Below are 23,364 nucleotides of genomic sequence, written 5' to 3' on the forward strand. Positions count from 1 at the left end.
AGGTTTGCAGATTTCATTTTCTACAAGGACCCCTCAAACCACCTGTGGAAGTAGGATTAATATGTGCAAGGTAAAATGTTGGTGTCAGTCAACAAATGTGTTGAAGCATGAGGTAATTCAACTGCAGTTCAGTTTATGCTTTAATATTTTTATGACTTTCTACAAGGCTCATAAATCCAAATTCTAAGATTAAACTGATGCATTTGTTCAGGACAGTATATTTATAGTGAGATTTCATGAACACAAACTCTAATGATTCCTCATCTCCATAATTCAACAGCAGTTAAACCTACACATGCTTTCTATGTATATAAATGAAATCTTTTATAATATTTTATATTTATATTTATATTATTTGTTTATTTATTTATAAAATACTTTTATTTCTACTAATGGCATCCCTGCTTTTGATCCCCTTCTGCCATAATCTCTGATTTTGCAAGAGTCATCTGAAGGTACTAGTTATATGAGAACGTATTTTCAAATATTGGTTCTTTTAAAATAGAGTGCATTCATCAAGTAGTGGATTATTCATGTGAAAGTATACTAATTATCTACTAATTGATATCCATGTTTCAATTACTTCCCCTTTTTGTAGTCACATATTTCAAAGCTTTTTATCTCTCAAAAATTGCATAAACATTATTTCTAAAGAATAGATTAAGTTAAAAAACCCCAAACCATACATTATTTCTTATTTTAGACCTATATTAGAATCACTCTTTCAGTTGCACTTATCAAAAATGAGTTCATAAATATTGTTGTATTAAAGATATTCATAAAAGATATATGACAAACATTCACTATTTCATTAATAACTCTGAAAACAGTGGAAATTACAATACAAGCTTTTCTGGTTATGTTTAATTAATTAGTAGATAGGCTTTACTAGAACAGATTTGATATTTTTGTAACGTTGTTATGTTACTGAGATATTTTCTTTTGTAATGCTGATATGTCACACCTACTAAGCATCCAAAACTATTTTCAAGCACAGAATCATAGAATCATTAGATTGGAAGAGACCTTTAAGATCATGAAGTCCAACTGTCCAACCTAACCATGCCTACTAGACCCATGTCTAGAAGCGCTACATCAACATGTTTTTTGAACGCCTCCAGGCATGGTGACTCCACTACTTCCCTGGGCAGCCTGTTCCAATATTTGACCACTCTTTCAGTAAAGAAATTCTTCCTAATGTTCAATCTCAACCTTCTTTGGTACAACTTGATGCCATTTACTCTTGTCCTATCGCTAGTTACTTGGGAGAAGAGACTGACACTCACCTCACTACAACCTCCTTTCAGGTAGTTGTAGAGAGTAATAAGGTCTTCCTTCAGCCTCCTCTTCTCCAGACGAAATAACTGCAGTTCCCTCAGCTGCTCTTCGCAAGACCTGTTCTCCAGGCCCTTCACCAGTTTTGTTGCCCTTCTCTGGACATGCTCCAGCACCTCAATGTCTTTCTTGTAATGAGGAGACCAAAACTGCACACAGTATTTGAGGTGTGGCCTCACCACTGCCGAGTACAGGGGCACGATCACCTCCCTACTCCTACTGGCCACACTATTTCTGATACAGACCAGGATGCTGTTGGTCTTCTTGGCCACCTGGGCACACTGCTGCCTCATGTTCAGCTGGTTGTCAACCAGCACCCCCAGGTCTTTTTCCACCAGGCAGATTCCAGCCACTCATCCTCAAACCTGTAGCACTGCATGGGGTTGTTGGGACCAAAGTGCAGGACCCGGCACTTGGCCTTGTTCAACCCCATACAACTGACCTCGGCCCATTGATCCAGCCTGTTCGGATCCCTCTGCAGAGCCTCTCTACCCTCAAGCAACTCAATGCTCCTGCCCAGCTTTGTGTTTTCTACAAACCCACTGAGGAAGCACTCAATCCACCTATCCAGACCTTTGATAAAGATATTAAGAAAGATTGGCTTCAGTACTGAGCCCTGGGGGACACCCCTTGTGACTGACCACCAGCTGGATTTAACTCCGTTCACCACAACTCTTGGTGGTCAGCCGTGCAGCCAGTTTTTAACCCAGCTTAGAGTGCACCTGTCTAGGCCAGGATCCACGAACTTTCATAGCAGAATGCTATGCGAGATGGTGTCAAAGGCTCTACTAAAGTCCAGGTAGATGACATCCACAGCCTTCACCTCGTTGACTAGCCAGGGCACCTGGTCATACAAGGAGATCAGGTTGGTTAAGCAGGACCTGCACTTCATGAACCCATGCTGGCTGGCCTGAGTCTCTGGTTGTCCTGCACATGCCATGTGAGTGCCCGCAAGATGAACTGCTCCATAATCTTCCCCAGTACCGAGGTTAGGCTGATGGGCCTGTAGTTCCCCAGATCCTCCTTCTGGCTGTTCTTGAAGATGGGCATCACATTGGCAATCCTTCAGTCATCTGGGACCTTTCCTGTTGATCAGGACTTCTGATAAATGATGGAGAGTGGTTTGTCCAACTCCTCTGCCAGCTCTCTCAGTACTCTTGGGTAGATCCCATCCAGCCTCATAGACTCGTGAATGACAGGTGGCAGAGGAGGTCATTAACTGTTTCCTCCTGGATTATGGGGGATTTATTCTGCTCTCCATCCCTGTCTTGCACCTCAGGGGGCTGATTTCCTTGAGGATAGCTTGTCTGACTATTAAAGACTGAGGCAAAGAAGGCATTAAGTACCTCAGCCTTCTCCTCACCCTTGATAACAGTGTTCCCCTCTGCATCTGACAGAGGATGGGAGGTTCTCCTCAGCTCTCTTTTTGCTGTCAATGTACTTGTAGAAACATTTTTTGTTGTCTTTTACGACATTTGCCAGCTTGAGTTTCAGTTGGGCTTTTGCCTCTCTAATTTTCCCTCTGCATGACCTAATGAGATCCCTATAGTCTTCTTGAGTTTTCTGCCCCTTCTTCCAAAAGTGGTAAACCCTCCTTTTTTCCCTGAGTTCTACCAAAATTTCCCTGTTCAGCCAGGCCAGTCGTCTTCCCTCCAGGTTCGTCTTATGGCACATGGGGACAGCCTGCTCCTGTGCCTTTAAGACTTCCTTCTTGAAGAATGTCCAGCCTTCCTGGACCCCCTTGCCCTTCAGGACTGTCTCCCAAGGGACTCTTTCGACTAATGTCCTGAGGAGGCCAAAGTCTGCCTTCCAGAAGTCCATGGTTGTGGTGTTGCTGACCCCCCTCCTTACTTCACCAAGAATTGAGAACTCTATCATTTCATGGTCACTAAGCCCAAGACGGCCTCTGACCAACACATCTCCCATCAGTCTTTCTCTGTTTGTAGACAGTAGGTCAAGCAGGGTACCTGCCCTGGCAGGCTTCCTTACCAACTATGTCAGGAAGTTCTCTTCCACACACTTCAGGAACCTCCTAGACTATTTCCTCTCTGCTGTGTTGTATTTCCAGCAGACATCTGGTAAGTTGAAATCTGCCATGAGGACAAGAGGTAATGATTGTGAAACTTTTTTACGTTTATAAATGCATTTTCTTACCAGATTCATGTTAAGAGTTCCACAGAATGCTGCTAACAGTGTAGTAGTGTCTCCAAATGACTACCTATCATGGACCTTGGATACTATTTTTTAATAATTTCTATATGGTCTAAACACAATCAATCATTTCAGCCTCAGGGAACAGAACTTAACAGAAATTTTGATTATCAGATTCAGTGGGCTAATAGGATTGGATCTTCTTAAAAGCTATCCTAAAACAGTGAAGTTACATCACTGATATTTTTTTTTAAATTGGAGGTTCTAGGCTGAAAACAACATTGAGAAAGGGATTTTCTTACTTAACTATAGAGTTGCTGTGTCATTTCTGTTATTCTACAGTAGCTGAGAAATCTGCAAGGAACCGACTCTTTTTTACAGAGATCAGAGAATCGGAAGGGATATCTTATGCATCCAGGTTGCATCTTAACATGAATTCATGATTATCACAGGGAAAAAACAACTCCTTTTGTATAGTTTAAGCCAAAATCAGAATTAATACAGTTTATTAATTTATTAACAATACTTAATTAGTCAGCAATCAGTGCTAACTCAGGATCAAGATCAATAATAAGAGATAAAGCACAATACCAGGCACTTACAAAAAGCTAATCAACGCCTAAAAAAATCCTATACACTCTTCTTTGACTAATTCTACCCCACTACATGAACACGTAGTTGTGTGCATACCACCTTCCACGGGAAGTGTGGATTACAAGTGCAGGTCCCCTGTTTTGGGAACAGGTTCTCTTACTTGGATGCCTCTCCTATAGAAGACACGGGTATTTGAGCTTTATATGCACTAGCCACTCCCTACAGCTTGCTGATCCACTCACAGATGAGAAAATACCCCAACAGGTCCCACATGAACACTCACAGTGGGGGTCCCTAGTTTTTGCGCTATGTGATGACAACCCATCAGCTTAGTGCTTGCTGCTTCTGATGTCCCACAAGGAGGTTGCTGTATCAGGTCCAGGCTGAGGTTGGGATGCTGGTGGCATGACTTTTGTCAATGTCAGACCAGGTTTTGACTGCTGTTCTTGCCTATCTAAGGTCTCTCCCAACCTATTACATAGTTTAATGCTTCTTCCATACTTCTTTCAGGCTGACTCCTTTCAAAAAACTCCTTGTAATCTCCTGGTTTCTGTTTAATTCAGCTGAGGGATGTTTTCCTCTTTAACCATGAGAAAAACGAAACACTCACTGTAACTGTTCTAACAGACAAACTTTTGAAGACCTTTGCCTCAGCCTGCATGAAACTTTGTATCCCATTCCTAGATATCAAACTCTTCCCAAGAACTGTACAGTGAAGTTAAGTAGGCATGTAGCATAGTTTATCCGCTCAATGGCTGAGAAATCTATCTATCTTACCTTATCAAATCTAGCCTGGATAAATCACCATGTTACTGAACTGAAATGTAGGGCTCATTTTCTCTGGTATTCTCACTCTGATGGGCTAGACCCAGCTGTTTTATGGTGAAAGAAGATAACAGAATACTCTAGATTTTGACATGGTGGAAGGTCTAAAACACTCCCGTTTAACTCAAACTCTAAAAATTAGAGGAATATAGGGCCTGGGAGTACTGTTCCTGCCTTAGGCTATTTTCCAGCTAATTAAAATAAAATAACACTAAGATTTCTATGTTTTTCTTCTTGAAATTTAAGGTTGTATCCTTTTAGACTTCTGTGGCAAAGCATTTCAAGCTAAACTCTTCAGTACTATCTTTTGATTGACTTTAAAATTCTCAGTCTTCAGTTTCAGCGAAAGTTTCTTGGTTTATATGTTAGAAGACAAGAAGTCCATGAACTATTTGCCCTGAACCATTCATTAACTTGTAAGCTTGTAATTTCTTCTCTGTTTTTGGTTTGTTTGGGTTTTTTGGTAACATAAACACTGACAGCTTCTACAGGTTTTCTTAATATAGGAGTTTCTCTGTGCCTTTGATTGCTCCCATTACTCATACATAAGCCTCCTCAGCTTCTGCAGTATTCTTTTTGAGATGACTGACTAATAATACTCAGCTGATAATTCATTCCTATTATGTGTCTAAATAATAAATACTGTTAATTTATATAGATATTTATATTTATAAATACATGTAATCTAAGTAATATCTATTTATAAAACAGTAACATACACAGTATAAACATGCATTAAACATAGAATAGTTTGGGTTGGAAGGGACCTTTAAAGGTCATCTAGTCCAGCCTCCCTGCAGTAAGCAGCTTCATCTTTAGCTAATTCAGGTTGCTCAGAACTCCATCCAACCTGACCTTGAATTGTTCCAGGGATGGGCCTTCTAGCACCTCTCTGGGCAGCCTGTTCCACTGTTTTACCACCCTCATTATAAGAAATCTCTCTAAATCTACCGTCTTTTAGTTTAAAACCATTACCCCTTGTCCTATCTCAATAGGCCCTACCAAAAATATTGTCCCAGTCTTTATTATAGGCTCCCTTTAAGTGCTGAAAGGCTGCAATAAGGTCTCACTGGAAACTTCTCTTCTCCAGGCTGAGCAACCCAAATTCTCTCAGCCTTTCCTCATAGGAAAGGTGCTCCAGACCCGTGATCATCTTCATGGCTTTCCTCTGGATGCTTTCCAACAGGTCCATGTCTTTCCTGTACTGAGGACTCTAGAGCTGGACCCAGTACTCCAGGTGGGGTCTCACCAGAGCAGGATAGAGGGGGAGAGTCACCTCCCTCGACCTGCTGGCCACACTTCTTTTGAGTAGCCCAAGAGACATTTGGGTTTCTGGGCTGTAAGTGCACATTGTCAGCTCTTGTCCAGCTTTTCATCCACTAGTATCCCCAAGTCCTTCTCTGCAGGGCTGCTCTCAATCACTTCATCCTTCAGCCTGTAGTGATATCAGGGATTGCCCTGACCCATGTGCAGGATGTTGCATTTAGCCTTGTTGAACCTCATAAGGTTCAGATGGGCCCACTTCTCAAGCTTGTCCAGGTCTCTCTGGATGGCATCCTGTCCCTCAGGCGTGTCAACTGCACCACTCAGTTTAGTGTCACCAGTAAACTTGCTGAGGGTTCACTTGATCCCACTGTCTGTGTCACTGATGAAGTCAGTAAACAGTACTAGTCCCAGTACAGACAGCTGAGCGACATCACTTGCCACCAATCTCCATTTGGATATTAAGCCATTGACCACTACCCTCTGGGTGCAATTCCTCATCCACTGAACAGTCCACCCAACAGATCAATATCTCTCCAATTCAGAGAGAAAGATGTTGGGGGGGGACTGTGTCAAAGGTCTTACAGATGTCCAGACAGACAACATCTGCAGCTCTTCCCTTGTCCACTGATGCAGTCTTTCCATCATAGAAGGCCACTAGGTTGGTCATCAGGGTTTGCCCTTTGTGAAGCCATACTGTTTCAAATCACTTCACTGTCTTCCATGTGCTTTAGCACAGCTTCTAGAGGGATCTGTTCCATGATCTCTCCAGGCACAGAGGTGAGGCTGACAGGTCAGTAGTTCCCAGGGTCCTCCTTTCCACCCTTTTTAAAAATGGGTGCAATCTTTCCATTTTTCCAGTCACCAGGGACTTCACCTGACTGCCATGACTTTTCCAATATAATGGAGAGTGGCCTGACCACTACAACAGCCAATTTCCTCAGGATTCTGGAGTGCACCTCGTCAGGTCCTGTAGACTTATGTATGTTCAGGATCCTTAGTGGTCACAAACCAGACCTTCTCTTACAGTGGGAAGGACTTTGCTCCCCCAGTGCCTGTCTTGTGGTCCATCCACTTGAGAGGTGTGGGAAGAGAGGTTGCCAGTGAAGACTGAACAAAAAAAGTTGTTGAGTACCTCATCCTTTTCCTTGTCCATTGTTATCAGCTTGCCAGTCTTTCTCACCAGGGAGGGAACGTTTTCTTTGACCGTCCTTTTCTGGTTGATATACCTGTAGAAGCCCTTCTTACTGTTCTTGCCAAGTTCAGCTCCAGCTGTGCCTTGGCCTTCCTGACCCCATCCCTCTACAAGTGGCTAGTGATCCTATACTTTTCACAGGATATCTGTCCCTACCTCCACTGCCTGTCCATTTCCTTCTCGACCTTTAGTTTGACCAGCAGGTCTTGACTCAGCCATGCTAGTCTCTTGCCTTCCTTTCCTGATTTCTTGCACCTGAGGATGGAGACCTCTTGCGCTCTGTGGAAAGTGTCCTTAAACATCTGCCAGCTGTGTTCATTGCCCTCATCCCTGAGAGCAGTTTCCCAGGGGGTCCTATTGACTAACTTCTGGAACAGCTGGAATTTTATTTTTCTAAAATTCAGGGTCCTGACTTTACTCTTTACCTCACCCATATCCCTCAGGACTGTGAACTTCACCAGTGTGTGATCACTGCAGCCCAGGCTGCCTCCAATCTTGATGCCCCCAATTAGCTCACTTGCGTTGGTGACTAACAGGTTCAGTATGGTGTCCCCTTTGGTACGGATGTCTATTACCTGGCTTAAGAATTTATCCTCCATGCACTCCAGGAGTCTCCTAGATTGCCCCCAGCTTGCCACGCTAATTTTCCAGCAGATGTTGAGGTGGTTGAAGTCCCCCAGCAGGATGAAAGCCTGTGAGCACGAAGCCTCCTGTAACTGGAATAAGAAGACTTTGACCACTGGCTGCCCCTGATTGAGCGGCCTGTAGTAGACTCCAAGTGCAAGGTTTCTTTTGTTGCCTGTCTTTAATTCTTACCCGTAAGTTTTCAACCTGCTTATGGCTATTCTTCAGATACAACTCTTCACACTCTATCCATTTCTTGATGTAGAGGGCAATGACTCCAGCCCTCCTTCCTTGCTTGTCCCTTCTGAACAGCCTGTAGCCATCGATAACTGCACTCCATTCATGGGATTTGTCCCACCAAGTTTCAGTAACGGCAGCCAGGTTGTAGCTTGCTAGCAGCACAGTGGCTTCCAGTTCTTCCTGTTGTTGCCCATGCTGCATGCATTGGTGTAGAGGCACTTCAGCTGGACTGCCAGCCATGTCACCTCCTTAGAGGAACACCCCTTAATTCCTTTGAGGTATTTCACTGATGTTTCCCTGTTGGCTCATATCCATAAAACTTCTAAGTGTGCTGCAGTGTACCCAACTCACCTCAGAGCAACAGGCTGAGGGCCCTCACAAGCACTCTGTCCCTCTAACTATGGCATGTCATCCCCAGCTTGTCACAGGCAAGACTGATATTATCCTAATCCCCCTTCAAGTCTAGTTTAAATCTCTGTCAATGAGCCCCTTAAGCTCCTGAGCAAAGACCCTGTTCCCCTTTTGAGAAAAGTTAATCCTGTCTGATGCCAGCAAGCCTGGTGTCATGTAGGCCATCCCATTATTGAAAAACTCAAAAACAGTGGCAATGGCATCAGCCATGCAGCCGTATATTAATAGACTGTATCTGTCTGTTTCTTCCAATGTCACTGGCCACAACTGGAAGTGTTACCAAAATATCAGATCGATAACTCTCTTAAGGTGAATTTGTAAGTACTAGAAAGCAAGGCATTCTTTTATTGCAGCACTGAGTGCAGAAGCGAATTCACAAAGGTGAGTGCACTTTTTAGTTGCATGGTTACAGCCTTTATAGACCTTTCTCATTATACATTCACTATCTTTCCCTGAAAAGGCAGTTTTATTCTAATGATTTCCTAGAAATATTTTACATAGGTTCCTTCCCACTTATGCATGCTCTATCAAGCAGAACTAAATGAATCGGTGGTCTTTCAAAGGTCTATAGTGCTTGTCTTGTAGTCTTCCTCATGATGTCCTCTAGTTGAATCCTCCTTCTTGAGCACAAGCCAGGGCGCCTTTTCTGGTGCAACCTCTTATTTGTTCTGCAACCTAACAGTCAGTCACATAGATGTTTGCTAGGCATTTCCTTGGCATCTCCTTAGCATCTGGTATGTGTAGATAGCTTTGTCTCCTTGATGTCTCCTTGATGTCTCTTTAATGTCTCCTTGATATCTGGAGACATCTTTGAGGTAGCTCCTGCAGTTCCTGCAGTTTCCATACATTTCTCTTTCATCAGCAAACAGGCTATGCAGAGTTTCACGACCCAAAGTTCCACATAGTTTCACAACCCCTGATTCAAATGCTAGCAAACCCAAGATTCATACAAAAGCAGAAAATTTCAATTCATCAGAAGGAGAGGAAAAAATAACCTGTGCTCTAATTCCTTCACCAACCATCCCAAGGCCCAGAAGTCTCTTTTGATTGCTCTTGGACTACATGTAGCATCTTCATTGCCACCACACGAAAAAGCACTAATGGATAATAGTCCAACTAGGCTAGGGAGTTTCCTAGTGATGTGCCTAATGAAGGGTAGGAGTCGACTTGTTACTCCCTGAAACAAAAGCAGCCTGATGGAAGAAGATAAGGGAAAGGGAGGGGCAAAGGCCCTCCTGAGCCTTCCACCCCCACCCTGTTGGCTGGACCAACACTGGAGACTGGACTGGTGATCAATCTCTCTCTCTCCCCCCGCCCTCCTCGCCCTGCCTTTCTCCGTCCCCCTCTCTCCTTTTACTTTACGGGTGTGTGTATACACATGAATTATTTTGATCAAATTCTTTTTGCCAAAGTTGTTTTGTTTGTTCAGGAGAACTCTTTTGCATTGCAAGTAAATTTAAGTGATTTAAAGAAGTCTCTGGAATAATTGTTGTTATTCTGGAGTACCGCACATAATATTTAAAAAGATCACCTTCCCCTAGCCTACTGAGTGGGCTGGAACTTGTGGGCCAATTACATTTTACTTTTTTTTTTTTTTTTTTTTATATCAATGACAACAGGGGGTAGGCCTTTCTGATCTTGGCAACACCTCTGGTGTAGATGGACTGTCATCCACATCGTCCATTGTCTGGCCTCCTACATCCAGAGCCTCATACATGTTGTACAGAGTCACCTGAAGGGGTGAGATGGTCAAGGAGGGGGTTTGCATGCCGCCCTGAGCATGGGTTTGCCTCCATTCACTCCTTTCCTTTAAGCTGCTGCCTTCAGCCTGGCAGGGGAAGGATACAGGGTCCCCTTGATCTTGCTTTTTTTTTCTGGCGGCTGTTCCTGTGTCTATCTATCATACATCTACAGGGGAAGGCAGAGCACGGCTCCACCAGTTTATCTCCTTCTTAGCCTCCCTGATGCTCCTTAACCTGTCCACTTCCTCTCATAGCTCTGCCACCAGGCTGAGCAGATTGTCCACCTGGTCACACCACCCACAGCTGCTCTCACTGCTGCCACCAGTGATAGGCTCTGTCTTTCCCTGCAGCCTGGACAGCTGCATGTTTTCATGGAAGCTCTGTCTATGTTGACACATCCAGTCTGGCGAGCAGAGAGGACATGGCTGTCTGCTGGGTGGATGCCATAGCTGGGCTCCTTCTGAGAGGCTGATGACCACCAACGGAACTCACCTCTTGAACTGGCAGAGTTTCAGTGCTGTCCCTGCATGTCATCCTGCACAAACTGCTGCCCCGCACCTCAGCTGCCACCCCACATGCTGTCTGCCCACCTTGTTTGCTGGCACTCCCCAGGCTGCTTTTTACAAGGTGGGGTTGCGGTTGTCCTGGTGGGCCTCTCTGCTACCCGGGTGCTTCCTGACCTCAGGAAAACACCCCATGTGGGTAAATACAATTTAAGACAAATTATTGCAATAAGCACAATGCACACTACAAAATAATATTGTGTGCATTATTTACCACAAGAGGCCTTTTCCCTGATAACATCTTACTCAGTTTAGCAGGTAACAGATTTTTCTTTACATTTGGTTTCATTTTTCTGTTTTTGTTTGTTTGGTGTTTTTCATTTTCAGTAAGTTGTTGATCCATATTTGGAAAAAACAAAAAGGGATGAAGCAAAAGGACAAGAATAAGGAACATACGGAGGACTTTGGGACTGGAGGACAGACTGAATAAACAGTAAAAAACTAGATGATTTAAAGACATTGTAGAAAATTGACACTAACCCAGTGAGGAGACTGAGACAAGAAGCTAGAACTGTGTAAAGAACTGAGTAATCACAAGGGATTGAAGGAGTTGAAGTAAAGTCAGGGGATAACAAGAATTAAATGAACAGAATCTAGCTCCTTCATGACAGCTGAGAAAATTCCCTGGTTTTCAGATGCTGGAGTAGAATCTAAGACAATGGTTTCTCATCATTTTTACATAGTCAGTGAACATAAACCTATGTATCACCAAGAAAATTAATCTAACTGTCCATGAGTGTTAGCTACATGTATAAAACAGCAAACTTTCAAATGTATCAAATGTTGTAGCTGATAACAAAAAACTTCAAGTTTAAAAAAATTCAAAGAAAGATGGGAAAAGTTCACGGAAGACAACAGCCCCATGGACTATTAGATACAAATATAACACTGTAGCTCTGCACCAGAATTTTTTGTAAGTATGACAGCCTGTTGGGGGAAGTACTGACATGTTTGTGCCATGTCTTCACTCTTCCCTAGATATCCGCAGCAAGCAACTATCAGAGAGAGTGTATGAACTGCAAAGGTCTTCAATCTTATTTATATAATCATTCTTATATTTATTTATTTTGCTGTCTGAAGAAAAGTGTGTACCCTGAACCTAAAATTTCTAGCCCTCTGTACTGGGTCACTATAGGACATAGTTAATTTTCTTACTGCTTGTATGGTGCTGGGATTTGGATTTGAGATTAAGACAGTGTTGATAACACACTGATGTTTTATCTATTGCTGAACAATGTCATGGCTTTTCCTATTTTTTACTCTACCCTCAACAGTTAGTAGGCTAGGTGTGGGCAAGAGTTTCAAAGGGTACACAGCTGGGGGAGCTGACCCAAATTGACCAGAGACATGTTTCATGATACATAACATCATGCTTAGTGGTTGAAACTGGGAGTTTGGTCTATCTAAGGTAGTTGTTGCTTGGATACTGGCTGGGCATCAGTCTGCTTGTGGGAGATGGCGAATGATTGCTTTTGCAACAACTTTTTGCTTGGTAGTGTTAGATCAATGGTTGGACTTGACGATCTTAGAGGTCTCTTCCAACCTAATGATTCTGTGTCTCTATGATCTTTATTCCATGCACAGTTTACAGTACTCTCATTTTCTACCGTGTTTTATGTTTGTTGTTCATTGAGAAGCAATTGCTTTATTGACCACATACTTTTTAAAAGCCTATTTTGAAAACAGAATTATTAGTTACCTCACAAACATTTGTGCAACACTTAGTCCTCTGATATACAAGTGCCATATTGGTTATTTTTATTAAAACCCTATAATACTAATGTCATAAAGGGAAAACTAAAATGAGATCTGTATTTAACTTTGACTCTCAGAGAGTGATTTGGCTACCAAAGTATGGTTATTTAATGCCACTCAGAATAGCCTAAAGCATCCAACATAGTCAGGTGAGGTCCACAGAACTGACACAGGATTTATGAAAGACTTGGATCTTTCTGAAGCAGTAGGTAAATGCTGTGAGGAATAATTTAGCATCCAAATGGTACTGCATGCCTACACATAGGCAAATAAATCAATCCAAAGTGTCTCAGGTTAGTTAAATTAGCCAAAAATTAGGAAGAAGTGGACTGTTATAGATACCCAAGGATATATTTACAAGGAAGACTGCAGGTAGACCAAAGTTTCGCTGAACTTCAGTCAGAAAGAGTGAAGTTCGTCCATGTAAGTAGTATACTTTCAGTATTTCCTACCACCAAGAATCACTGAATCACAGAATGGTAGGGTTTGGAAGGGACTTCTACAGATCATCTAATCCAATCCCCCTGCCAAAGCAGGTTCGTCTAGAGCAGGTTGCACAGGATTGCATCCAGGCGGGTTTTGAAGATCTTCAGTGAAGGAGACTCCACAACCTCTCTGGGAAGACTGTTCCAGTGCTCTGTCACCCTTAATGTAAAGATTTTTTTCCTCATGTTCACATGGAACTTCCTGTGCTCCAGTTTGTGCCCGTTACCACTTGTCCTATCTCTGGGTAATACTGAAAGGAATCTAGCCCCGTCCTCTTGACACCCACCCTTTAGATATTTATAAGTGTTGATAAGGTCCCCTCTCAGTCTTCTCTTCTCCAGGCTAGAGAACCCCAAGTGTCTCAGCCTTTCCTCATAAGAGAGATGCTCCAGGTCCCTAATCATCTTAGTAGCCCTCTGATGGACTCTTTCTAGTAGTTCCCTGTCCCTCTTGAACTGGGGGGCCCAGAACTGGACACGTTCCAGATATGGCCTCACTAGGGCAGAGTAGAGCGGGAGGTAACCTCCCTCAACCTGCTGGCCACACTTTTCTTAATGCACCTCAGAATACTACTGTCTTTCTTGGCCACAAAGGCACATTACTGGCTCATGATCCACTTGCTGTCTACCACAACTCCCAGGTCCTTCTCCACAGAACTGCTCTCCAGCAGGGCGGCCCCCAACTTGTATACTGGTGCATGGGGTTTTTCCTCCCCAGGTGCAGGACCCTACACTTGCCCTTATTGAACCTCATTAGGTTCCTCTCTGCCCAGCTCTTACTTATTGGCTTAGACAACATGAAAGGGTGTCTTTGTTTTCTCACCACTGGCTTGTGTCCGGTTAGCTGAAATAGAAAGTGAGAATTCTCTCTGCGCTTCTTTAATGAGTCATATACTTGGATATGGATGACTTGCCTTTCTCTCTTATTTTAAACACTTCCAGAACCCGTCATGTTAGGTGAGTGTAATGGTAGTCCAAGAACTGAGATACTGAGGTTTCTTTCTCTCAGCTTTGAACTCATACCTATTAGAAGAAGTAGGGTTGAAGCTGGTTGGAACACAGACATACAATAATATTCCGACTGAATATAGTCATAACTCACAGAAAACCATCAGGAAGAAACATGTGGAATTTAGATTCTAAAACATAGCAAGGCTTATTTTAGATGCGAATAGCAGTACATTTCAGTTCCTGTTTCTGAGAACGTGTATGCACTACCATAAAAGTCATACGGAGAAAGGAATTACCCTATCTGCTTTATAAATACTTAAAGGGCAAAGGTATGAGATAAATGTCAATGGATTTAAGTAACTCTAAGGTGTCTACTGCACTACAACAGCCACTAAATTGCTTGCTTGTGGAGATAAGTATGCAAACTCCCAGCAGTATAAGGATAACTGTGTTGCTTCAGATCAGCAGAGGGATTCTAGAAATCCTTCATCTATAGATTTCCAGGGTGTGCTATTCTTGCATTTTGAGCGGTTTACAGCAGTGAAACAAGTAACAGCATATCTGCTTTGCATCTCTTCTTTCTGTCTCCTAATAACACATGCCGTGGGAAACAGCTCAGCAGAAGCAGAAAGTTCTTGAAAAGACATTAAAGGTATAGGCCATAAGACGGATCTGAAAAAAATCGTGCCTACTTGTCCTGAAGATTATTTTCATGAGTTCAGCCACATAATGTTGAATGTAATCTCTTAATAGTGTGTGAAAAAGGTAATATTTTGCTTTTGTTACAAATAATGACCATATCAGCTAATTCATCCAACTGATTTTTTTAGAATAGAATTGTGTATACTTGTTTACAGTATTAAGCTTCCTTTATTGAAACTCTAAATTAAAAAAATGCTATTTCATCATTTGTTCATTCAAACATGCCTAACCAGTTTTGCTGCTACAGTTACTGTCAAATACAGTTTTTTGGAGGCTGGAACAGAGCACATGTGAAACAGGTATGAAATCTTCTTTGATATCTATTCTTCAACTATTACATGCAAAAGATTTTCTAAACTGCCTGTTGCCGAGTCACTGTGTAATATTTTACTTAACTATATGCTAAACATAGGTGAGACACTTAATTGTCCCAGGAATTGCTACTAATGTCCCTGTCAGACAGAGCATGACCACTCACATTGCATTATCTGATTTGCAGTTTAAGAGGTAATGATGATTAAATTATTCCAATGTTTGGAAATAAACATACAAATTGAAATAAACATAGATGTTGCCATGTCCCTTTGTGCACTAATAAGCCCTAACGGTCTTCACCAGCTTTACCTGGGGCCTTCAACCACACCCATGGGCTCAGGACCTCTATTTAAGCTTAACTCAGGGCTTCACTTCCTATCTGAGCTCTGTTAAAGAAGTCTTACTTTCTACTTGTAACTACAGCCATAGAGTCCCATGATCTCAACCTCCACAGGCAGATTGACTTAAACCTAACAACTTGTGTTTTTTTTTTTTTTAAAGAAATAGCATCGTATACCATGACAGAACGTGATGTTAATCCTATTTTATGACTGTGGACTTGCCTAGTGATCACTGGACCCAAGCCTAACTGTGGTCTACGGATTGACTTTTCAGCTTGAACTTGAACTTTCTTCATCATCTTGGTACTACTTTGATTTGGGCTATTGCTTGGACCTGACTGTAATCTCTGGGTCTGTCTTACTTCCTTGCTTTGTGTACTTGTGGGACTGGGCTCTGGTTGCTGAGGCCTCTGTTGTATTCCCAGCCTGGAGGGAGCAGCCCTGTTCTTGCTGCTCCCTGACCCTTGGAATATCAGAATTCTTACATCTCAGTTTCTGCTTTCATTCAAGGTCTTTACTGATGAAAGATAAGTTGTCTTCCCTCCTATTCCACCCTGCCTGCCCCCACCCCCACCCCCAAATAGGGGATGGAGTAGGAATTATCATACTATGAGTAGCTTCTATGGGATCAGTTTGAGATTATGCCTTTAAAAACAAAGAATGAATTTGTAAATGGAAAGGAAGAACTCTTGTAGGTCAGTTCACTATCTAGCTAGTCTATCATATTGAGTTTACTTATTATGCTCTACAAAAATACTCAGTGTTTTTACAAAGTATTTTTAGCAAACTTCTGGTTATATATTTACTGAAGTCTGGAATGCAAGAAAGCAGGTAGACACTCTTAAAACGTTATTTTTTAATGTAGATCATTTCTGTTACATTTATTTCACAGTGCAGAACATAACAACCTTACCAACAAGGGCTCAGTAAAGTGGGACAAATAGTACTGAACTGAGACATGTGTCTTATTTCTTTCCAAGAGTCCAGAAGAAGTCTAAAGCAGAGCAAACAATGGGAAGCTTCAGGTGCATTAAAGGGGAAATAACTCTGCAGCTGAGCTGTTATAAAAGTGGCACCAAGTCAGAAATTACAGATCTTTGTTTTACTGCAGTTTAGGGCTTTTTTTGTAGTTATATGCCCTCTCTGCTCCACAAGTGTGATTCATAGAATCTGTAATTACTGTAAGCTCCTTCCTGTAAGAAAAGGAGTTTCAAAAATAGGAGCTCTGGGAATAAAAAAAAATAGCGGAGTAGCAAGGGAGAAATACTGAAACAACAACTACTAAGCTGTATGTGCTACAGACCTATGAATATTACTGAATGTCAAAGGGTACACCAAAACACAGATCTTTAAGATACTTGTTAGTAGGTTAATCTCAGGTAAGAGCTGACTACACCCTTAAACAATAAAAGCCTAGCACAGCCAGAAGCCAAAACATTCGAGGGTGTATTATAAATAAGCTTATGTATCTTTTCAAATTCTACTCGTTTCTAAACAACTTTAAGGTAAAAACATGTTTTCCAGACTGCCCTCCCATGTTTTTGTGGATTTTTTTCACATAGACTGAAATTACAGCACACCTTAGAGAGCAATTTATATCCTTAAACCAACTGGAATTAAAAACTCAAAAACCTAAGAGTACCAATGTCACTCTGCAGTGTCAATGTCAAGCACAATAATTGTAGAATGCTTAGATAGATATGTCTTTTAACTGATCTAAAATAATGACAAAAGCACAAAAGCTTTGCACCTATGTTAACCAGCAGGAAATGTGGAGAAGGACAGTAGAAAATCATCTAATTGGGCTGCAGGGAAATGCTTTCTTTCCACTTGTGATGTATTCTATAACCTTACCCCAGAACCAGGAGCACTGGGAGACCCTGGCTGATCAGATATACTCAATGAAGCACACAACATTTTTTACTTGCTCATTAAATCTTTTCACAGTAAAGTTAATGGTCAAAAAGATCAGTAACAAATGTTGTCTTCCTGTTCGTTTTCTTATTATAGTGTTGGAATTATTAGACCATAAGCAGAAGCAACAAAGACCACATTTTTAATTACTTGTGTTTTTAATTTTTTTCAGTTATAAGCAATTAGTATTAAAGGAAGAAAAATCCCAACTCTGAAGGGGGATGAGGATAAAACCAGGCTCAGTAGAGTTGAGCCTAAGGGTGGCAGGCCAGTGTTGGGAGAGAAATAGCCCAGCTCAAGTGTATCTACACTAATGCACACAGCATGGGCAACAAACAGAAGGAGCTGGAAGCCATTGTGCAGCACGACAGCTATGACATAGTCTCTACCACAGAATCGTGGGATCACTCCCATGACTTGTGTGCTACAATGGATGGCTATAAGCTCTTCAAAAGGAACAGGCAAGGTAGAAAAGGTGATAGGGTGGCTCCTTATGCTAGGGAGTGTTTCGACTGCATAGAACTCAATAACTGTGATGGAGTGGTCGAATGTTTATGAGTAAGGATGAGGAGGAAGGTCTGCGAGGCAGACATCCTTCTAGGAATCTGTATTATACCACCCAATCAGGATGAAGAGACTGATGAAGTGTTCTACAAACAGCTGGCAGAAGCCTCAAAATCACCAATCCTTGTTCTCATGGGGGACTCGAACTTACCAGACATCTGCTGGAAATACAACACGGTAGAGAAGAAGTAATCCACAAGGTTCCTGGAGTGTGTGGAGGATAACTTCTTGACACAGCTGATAGGTGTGCCCACCAGGGGAGATACCTTGCTGGACCTCCTGCTTTCTAACAGGGAAGAACTAGTTGGTGATGTGGTGGTCAGAGGCTGTCTTGGGCTTAGCAATCATGAAATGATAGAGCTTTCAATTTTTGGCAAAGTAAGGAGGAGGGGCAGCAAGACCACTACCATGGACTTCCAAAGGGCAGACTTTCACATGTTTAGGACACTGGTTGAGAAAGTAGCTTGGGAGTCAGTCCTAAAGGGCAAAGGGGTCCAGGAAGGCTGGACATTTTTCAAGAAGGAAGTCTTAAGAGCACAGGAGCAGGCTGTCCCCACATGCTGTAAGATGAACTGGTGGGGGAAATGACTGGCCTGGCTGAAGAGAGAGTTTTGCTGGGACTTAGGAGAAAGAGAAGAGTCTACCACCTTTGGAAGAAGGGGCAGGCTACTCAAGAAGAGTACAGGGATTCAGATAGGTCATGTAGAATGAAGGCATTAGGAAGGCAAAAGCCCAGTTAGAACTCAGTCTGGCCACTGTTGCAAGAGATAATGTGTTTTTACAAATACATTAACAATAAAAAAAGAGCCAGGGAGAATCTTCATCCTTTATTGGATGTGGGGGGAACATTGTCACCGAGGATGAGGAAAAGGCTGAGGTACTTAATGCCTTCTTTGCCTCAGCCTTTAATAGTCAGGCTAGTTATCCTCAAGATAATCAGCCCCCTGAGCTGAAGGACAGGGCTGGAGACCAGGATTCCTTCATAATCCAGGAAGTAGTTGTTAATAACCTGCTATGCCAGTTGGACACTCACAGGTCTATGGGGCCGGAAGGGATCCACTCTGAGTGCTGAGAAAGCTGGTGGAGGAACTTACCAAGCCACTCTCCATCATTTATCAGTAATCTTGGTTAACAGGAGAGGTCCCAGAAGACTGGAGGCTTGCCAGTGTGATACCCATTTCCAAGAAGGGCCAGAAGGAAGATCCAGGGAACTACAGGCCTGTCAACTTGACCTCGGTACCAGTGAAGATTGTGGACCGGTTCATCTTGGGTGCGCTCACATGGCAGGTGCAGGACAACTAGGGACTCAGGCCCAGCAAGCATGGCTTCATGAAGGGCAGGTCCTGTTTGACCGACCTGGTCTCCTTCTACGATCAGGTCACCTGCCTAGTGGATGAGGGAAAAGCTGTGAATGTTATCTACCTGGACTTCAGTAAGGCGTTTGACACAAGCTCCTACAGAATCCTATTGGACAAGCTGGTGGCTCATGTCCTAGACAGACATACTGATTGCTGGGTTATAAACCGGCTGGCCGACCCCAGAGAGTCATGGTAAATGGAGTTAAATCCAGTTGGCAACCAGTCAGAAGCGGTGTTCCACAGGGCTCAGCATTGGGCTGGTCTTGTTTAATATTTTTATCAAGGACCTGGATGAGGGGATCGAGTACATCCTCAGCAAGTTTGCAGATGACATGAAACTAAGCTGGGGTGTCAATCTGCTTGAGGTAGAGAGGCTCTTCAGAGGGATCTGGACAGGCTGGATCAACGAGCTGAGGCCAACTGTATGAGCTTCAACAAGGTGAAGTGCCGAGTCCTGTACTTGGGCCACAACAACCCCATGCAATGCTACAGGCTTGGGGAAGTGTGGCTGGAAAGCTGCCTGGCAGAAAAAGACCCGGGGGTGATGGTCAACAGCCAGCTGAACATGAGCTGGCAGTAGTGCCCAGGTGGCCAAGAAGACCAACATCATCCTGGCCTATATCAGAAATACTGTGACCAGCAGGAGTAGGGAAGAGATCATGCCCCTGTACTCAGCACTGGTGAGACCACACCTCAAATACTGTCTGCAGTTTTGGGCGCCACAGTATAGAAAAGATGTTGAGGTCCTGGAGCAGATACAGAGAAGGGTGACAAAGCTGGTGAGGGGTCTGGAAAACATGAGAAGTGCCTGAGGGAACTAGGATTGTTTAGTCTAGTGAAGAGGAGGCTGAGAGGAGACCTTATTGCTCTCTACAACTACCTGAAAGGAGGTTGAAGTGAGGCGGGTGTCAGTCTCTTCTCCAAGTAACCAGCAATACAAAGGACAAGAGGAAATGGCCTCAAGCTGCACTAGGGGAGATTTAGACTCAATAGTAGGAAAAATTTCTTTACTGAAAGAGTGGTTAGACATTGGAAACAGGCTGCCCAGGGAAGTGGCAGAGTCACCATCCCTGGAGGTGTTCAAAAGACGTATAGATGTGGTGCTTAGGGACATGGTTTAGTGGTGGACTTGGTAGTGTTAGGGTAATGGTTGGACCTGATGGTCTTAAAGGTCTTTTCCAACCAAAGTGATTCTACGATTCTATGATATCTCTGTATGAGAACAATTTAACATTTTTCTTCTCATTTGGACTTTTGCCTCTGTAAATATACTAGACGCTTCAGTGTGGTTGATTTATCGCATTGTGTATTAAGGTTATTGGAGGGATCGTTATTGTAGATAAATTGTGGTTATCATTTCACGGACCTGGATCCAGACTCCATCTCATGGCTGCAATGGCATTTTTTGCAATAGTGACACTTTTCTTCATACAACTTAAGAAAGCTCAGAAAGCTTTTTGATGACTGTCAATGTTTGCAAACTGTCTAAAATATGACCGTGGCTTCCAAACACAGTCTTCAGTGTTAGAATCCTTAGTGAAAAATTGGAGTGTCAAAATTGCCAACATCATCTCTGGTCCAGACTGGATTTCTTTGAAGCACTTGGCAGCCAACTTTTCTCAAAGGACTTTTACTTCCATAGAGTACTCCTATGGGGAGTTCACCAGCTGGGGAGAACTTGTAATGAGCACATAACAAATCCAAAACTTCCTTCAATGTCAGGTTGAAGGAGTCTACATTATGTTGGTGTTCATTGTTTAAAAAAATGAAGATAAGTAGTAAGTTGTAGTTAGTGGGCTAACTGAGCAACTTCTGCTACAGGCCATGGCTGTCTTTGTTCTTTGCTTATGTCCAAGCCTACATACACATTCACACATATTGATTTTTATTTTTTTTAGAGCTACACAGATAAAATCATAGAATCATTTAGGTTGGAAAAGACCTTTAAGATCATCGCATCGAAACGTTAACCTAGCACTGCCAGATACTGTGTGCTACAAAATTTTGTCAGAAGGACCATACAGACTTTCCCACTATGTGCCTAATCACAGCAACACTTTGGGTGAGGAGAGTATGGAATGATACTGTTGACCTTGCCTCACTGCATCAAAGTCAAAACCAAGTCTCATTTTATATCAGCAGTAATTTTACAGTGAGATAAATAAAACATATTAATGGCTGATCTTGCTGTAAATACAGGTTTTGTTTGGACAGTGAAAATGTCTGGGTTAAGTCACTTATAGTATCACCTTGTTTTTGTTCATGGAGAAACAGTAATGTATTTATTAAAGCCCAATTTCAACCCCAATATCTAGTATAGCAGTATAAACAAAATGAGATTTCAGTATATTTTCGGCAATAACCTGTCCTAAAAGAAAGGTTGATGAAAAACAAACTCGCTTAAGCAGTTCTGTGAGTGATTCAGTGTCAAATGTTTTATTATATAACTGCAGTCCAGCTAGAGAGATCCCTGTTTAAATACAGAAGCACCTCAGAGACTAATCTCTAATGAATGTCATTGTGATCATACACCACTGCACAGATCATAATTTTTATTTCATATCTTTGCAAGATATCGTAACCCTGTAAGATTTGACATTTTAGTAAATACAAGCAACTGTAACATTGTTTGCTATTTCCCTCCTCTTGGCTCGCTGGAGAAAGAAGAAAAAGATTGTATTTAGAGTGTAAAGTATAATCCAGTTCAAATCTTTGAATATACGTAATTTCCCTCTCTAACTTTTCATGTAAATTATTAGTCTCAGTGTGAAAACAGTTACTGGATTATCCAAATGTTTCAACAGCTGTGTGTCATAACTAAATTTGAATGTTATCTGTTAAGTATACAGAGCCAGAATCTTCTCAGTGATGCTCAGTGAAATGACAAGGGACAATGGGCACAAATTGAAATACAAGAAATTCTGTTTAAACATCAGAAAACATTTTACTGTGATGGTGATTGAACATTGGCATAGGTTGCCCAGAGAGGCTGTGGATTCTCCATCCTTGGAGATATTAAAAATCTAATTGGAGAAGATACTGATCAACTTACTACAGTTGGACCCTGCTTTGAGAGGAGGGACTGGAAAAGATGATCTCCAGACATACCTTCCAATTGCAACTGTTCTCTGATTCTGTGAAATCTTATATTAATTAGACTGCATAAAAAGAGATAACAAACCACTAGCAACCAGGAAGCAGAGCTAGTATGATGGATATAAGCTGACAAAGGCATGTGCTGTGAAATCCCAGTTTCCTACTGCCTGTGCACTTTTGTGAACTGTACACATATGAATATTTTGTACATGAGAAATAACTGAATAGATTCTTCTAATAATCTGTTCAGTCTCCTTGCTTATGTATCTTGAATTCTGTGTCTGCACATATACACATGCTAGAAACAAAAATGTTAACAATGTAACCTTTGATGATGATTCCCTTGATTCAGAGAAAAAAAACATTTTATTTCTCCCCCAGAGGAGAACAGTAGGGGGACTGAGTAACACAGTCTGCAGCACTGACCATAAGCAAAGGGAAGATTTCCAGACAAAGACAAATGGGAAAGGCTGTGCTTAAAGACAATTTTCTATAGCAGTCTCAAAGGCCCACAAAAGTACACTCATCATCCCAGAAACTCCAGGAGAATGGGCACTGTATTTTTATGAAGCGTTCAGGAAAATTGAATGTAACATTCAAGCTGAGCTCACTTTGTATGTATCAGGTAGTGAGAAAATGAAGCCAAATAAACCACATTTGAAAATAATTACAAAGCCACAGAAGATTTTGAATTTTTATCTTTTGGCAGGCCTTACTACATATAGGTATGTGGTGTAGTGTCCTCACAACTCACGTGACAACTTGTGAGTATTATCTGAACTTTTGCATCCAGTCTAGGTTTTTCTCTCACAGTAGCTTCAATGAAATTGAAGGTATTAGCTTGGGGATGACCTGTCATAGATCATCTGTGGTGGACATCATGAGGTCTGTTATTAGAAAGAGGTAGTAAGTTCTGCATATCCTGTAGCAGGTTGCAAAG

This window comes from Leptosomus discolor, chromosome 1 (assembly GCF_034619465.1).
Source record: "Leptosomus discolor isolate bLepDis1 chromosome 1, bLepDis1.hap2, whole genome shotgun sequence".
Taxonomy (NCBI): Eukaryota; Metazoa; Chordata; class Aves; order Leptosomiformes; family Leptosomidae; genus Leptosomus; species Leptosomus discolor.